Here is a 4292-nt window from a genome sequence, read left to right on the forward strand (position 1 = left end):
AATTCTACGAAAAACCAGTACTAACAGGTCTCACGGAATTAAACCAATACCCCATTCTCCGATGTTTTCTTAACATGGATATTGTTGACAGTGTATGGAAACTGTCTTTATATCCTCATATTCCATTAGTGTACTTTGTGCAAGCATTGAATAACAGCATTTTAATTTTTGTACAGAAATGACAGACATAACTGTTTTTATTTTCATATAAAGAAGTGTATACGTAGAAATATTACTTACAAAAAAAAATTAAAAACTCATATCATCTTTTACAATAATTTTCATCTGTACCTTGGAAAAAAGTTCACTTTATAGAAAAAAAAATACAGTAATAGTTGCTTTCTGTCATGTTATGAATAGATAAATAATGGATATATTTCCTGGTGTTTTATATTGGCATGCATAAAACTTGATGTAAAATGCTTCATATGCCAGTGTATGTGTTTTATAGTTGAAAGTTATTGTAGAATGATTTTTCCTGCTTTCAAGTACTTGAATGCACAGAAAAATCCAATCAAGAAAAATTTTTACATGGCATACAACAACACATTACAAGACATTTAAAGTGTCACATTTTCCATTTTCTTTATCCTAATGTTACAGCTAGGAGATAAGTTTTAAATTTTTTTTTTTGTAAATAATATTTCTACACAGATACGTTTTTTATATAACAAGCAATTAGTTATGTCTGTCATTTCTGTACAAAAAATTAAAATGCTGTTATTCAATGCTTGCACAAAGTACACTAGTGGAATATGAGGATATAAAGACTGTCAACAATATCCATGTTAAAAAACACTAGAAACATATGTATCACACAAACATGTGAAGTGTACATGTAAAACTTAAGTTCTTTGTACTTTAACTTAAAATAAGAAAAATTATCAATCAAGACCTGAAACTGAATTTCTGTCAGCATGAAATTACACTTAAACACCTTGAATTACAAATCTGTTGTTCAACTTCAGGACAAGTTTACACTAGGATTACATAATTAAATGCTCTATTGTGTATTCTGTTACTCTGTTATCTTGTAAATGCATAATAACCACGTCTCTTTGTTAAACATACATGAAGTCACAACTTTAGAACAAACCATAAACTCTGGCTTTTAATTTATGTTTCATAATGAATAAATAATTAGCAGCCACAAGTAGCTCTCATAATCATAATGAGGCATTCTGAAAAAAATCAAGATTGGGTAATTGCTAAAATCTAATAGCACATTCTAAGCAATAAATGTAAACTTTTACTTATATACATTAATCTTCAATAAATATTAAAAAAACACTAAACTTAAGAAAATTGTAAAACATCATGGCGTTCTGGGTTGTTTCCAAATTTTGCCTCTACATCTGACACACCATGTTCTAGTGTATGTGTACCTTGTAGCTGTCATAACTTAAGGCTCAACTTACGGATGAAAACAAGTACTATTAGTATTACTATCTATGGGGTTTAGAGCCCGTTTCACTTCACCATATAGTAACTCAAGTTAATTTAGATATGTGAATAATGTTATAACATTTTGTCGAATTCATTATTCGATACGATATTATATTATTAGCATTATTGCTGCTAGTACTAGCGCTATCGACTCCGACGTCGAGTTCTACTACTAGAAGTAGTATAGTACATCAAAACTAGAAAATAAAGTAATTTTTCTGCATTTCTTACAGCAAAGTGTAAACAAGTAGAAAATAAAGTATTAAAATAATTAGCTAATTCCTTAACAAAGAAACAGTATAAAATAAATTATAATAGGAGAGACGCAAATACACATACCGACCAATTTCTCAATATCAAAACCAAAACTCGAAAATTCTCCGTGTGGAACTGTACAAGTTCAACAGGGTACTACTGTCACTATCGTTAACTATTCCTGACAGTTTTATCTTACAATTCTAACAAAAACAGACTAACAGGTCTCAGGAAATTAACCAATCCCATTCTAACTCCAGCGGAAGTTTATGATGCATCTTTTGACCTGTGATCTATGTTAACCATCTAATCTAGAGTCTTGTTTACTCTGCCAAAAGTTACTTCACGACGCCTGGCGCCAATTCCATTATTTACCTTTAAAATATTATGAAATTGCAGTATATAATTTAAAAGTTTCTTTTCTTTCCAAGTTAAAGTGAAAACAAACGTCCAACCTTTACTTTATTTAAGCGGTATCTACCCCCATGCTATTCTGATCAACACAGAAACGGAATTCGTTTCAATAATATATATAATAAAAGATTAAAACAGTGGTTGGCAACAGGCATGGATTGTTTAGAAATACAGATCAAGTAAGCGTGTACCATGAATTTAGGTATACATATATTTCATGTTATATAAATTTCGTCAGCTCAAACAAATTTATTAATACGAAGACGTAACTGTGCAGAATCCATCTTATGTGGAAAAGCCGTGATAAAGGGACCATGTAAAAAAAAGGGGGGAGTCCTAATTTATAAACAAAATTTAAAAACGTAACATCTGTTTTTGAGCTTAAGGCCATCAAGATCAAGTACGTGACTCATATCACAAATATCACTGGAAAACAAGTACAGTTCCACGTGTCATTTGTACATGGCAGGGAACAAAGGTCTTTGAAAAGGGGAGAGGAACGGCACTTTATGAATACGACTTGGTTTAAAACACTTTGTTAAACGCAAAATGGTTTTTGGTCAGTGCCCTGTAATAATGGCACCAGTAATAATGCAAAGTGGTAAAAATATAAGTAAATGTCATAAACAAACACTTTTGTTGTAATTCCTTTCCTTCGTGGAAGAAACAGTCCAATCCCCCCCCCCGTACTTTGCATAAACTGGTGTCAATGTTTCCTGGGAATTTTTCGATTCATCCAACCAAAATTCACAGAAATGCGCTGCATATCTGTCGAAATAGTTGGATAATAATAATAATAAGGTTTTACTGGTAACTACTTACATATTCAATTTACTTATCAAATTGACATTGCAGTCGACAGTATGTAGTGCTAATGTGAGAAGCGAGGGGTCGTCACGATCCTTCCGTAAACAATAACTTTACATGCTCTACTGCAACAATCATGATGCACAAGAATTTATGAACAACTTGTTATAAATTTCTACTCTGGAAACTAAAACTGTTATATGACGCATGATAAATAATTTCCTTTTAATAAGAATATACGACGCATGAATATATGCACATTATTTCAACCTTTTGACGTCTTTGTCAGTTTGACTTCTCTGACTCACCAAGTTCTCATTTCAATTTTGATGGATAGTTATAAAAATTTGTTTATCTGTTTAAAATAACACACACTTCCTTTATCTGATTTGGTGGATAGTTATAAAAATGTGTTTAATTGTTCTGTTTATAATAACACACTTCCCTTATCTGATTTCATGGATAGTTATAAAAATTTGTTTAATTCTTCTGTTTATAATAACACACTTCCCTTATCTGATTTAATGGATAGTTATAAAAATTTGTTTAATTCTTCCGTTTATAATAACACACACACACTTCCTTATCTGATTTGATGAAGTAATTTTTAAAAAAATCCTTTTTAAGAGAATGATGAATATAATTACACAGTTCTCGTTCTTCCCTCAACAAAATGTGTTGGTACCCTGGATGGTATTAGATAGTTTTGTGAAATATCCAATGAAGGTTGAATAGAGCGAAACTCTGGAATTAGTGTGATGTAAACTGACAGCAAGTACAAAAACGTTATACTATTTCACGTTACTAAATATTGGAAGAAATATCACGTATTTCAGAAACAATTTACATACAAATAAATCCAATTAATCCTTGAGAAAAAATAAAACACGAGCGTGTTTCTATGAACAGTAACTCCTTTTACAATCCTAATAAATAGCTGTTTTCGTTCTACCCAACCACGGTTTGTAGAAAGTGAATGTTTGAAAATATTTTAATTTATGACCGACAAAATTCTGTGAAACTATTTGAGATTCCCATGGTTCTAGTTCAGGTAATCTAATGTAATTTGTTTGTGAAAAAGGCAGAACAACAACAATTTAATGATAAAGACACATTTAAGTTTGTTGTAATTCACATTATTTTGTTTTCTGGTAGCTCTAGCCACGTAATCAAAACTGGCCATTTCAAAGATCACATCAGAAAAAGTGTGGAATTTATTTTACTAAGATGTTGAGTAAGAAATATTCTTTAAGTTACAAAGGCGAACGTTCTAGCAAGTAATTGTGCTTTGTGACGCATGATATTGTTACGTCTCCGTTTGTTAATTAACTTTCCGTAACTTCGTTCCGACGAAACTTTAGCGACACAAG

General features: G+C 31.1%; 1 protein-coding gene across 1 annotated transcript in view; it reads right to left on the reverse strand.

The window, feature by feature from the left end:
- Positions 1-1936, reverse strand: part of LOC106472171 — a 35507-nt gene extending 33571 nt beyond the window's left edge. Inside the window, exon 1 of the mRNA XM_022400778.1 lies at positions 1786-1936. The gene's annotated coding sequence lies outside the window, so the exon portion shown is untranslated. The remainder of the gene's footprint in view (positions 1-1785) is intronic.
- Between the last annotated feature and the right edge of the window lie 2356 nt (positions 1937-4292).

This window comes from Limulus polyphemus, unplaced genomic scaffold, assembly GCF_000517525.1.
Source record: "Limulus polyphemus unplaced genomic scaffold, Limulus_polyphemus-2.1.2 Scaffold5135, whole genome shotgun sequence".
Taxonomy (NCBI): Eukaryota; Metazoa; Arthropoda; class Merostomata; order Xiphosura; family Limulidae; genus Limulus; species Limulus polyphemus.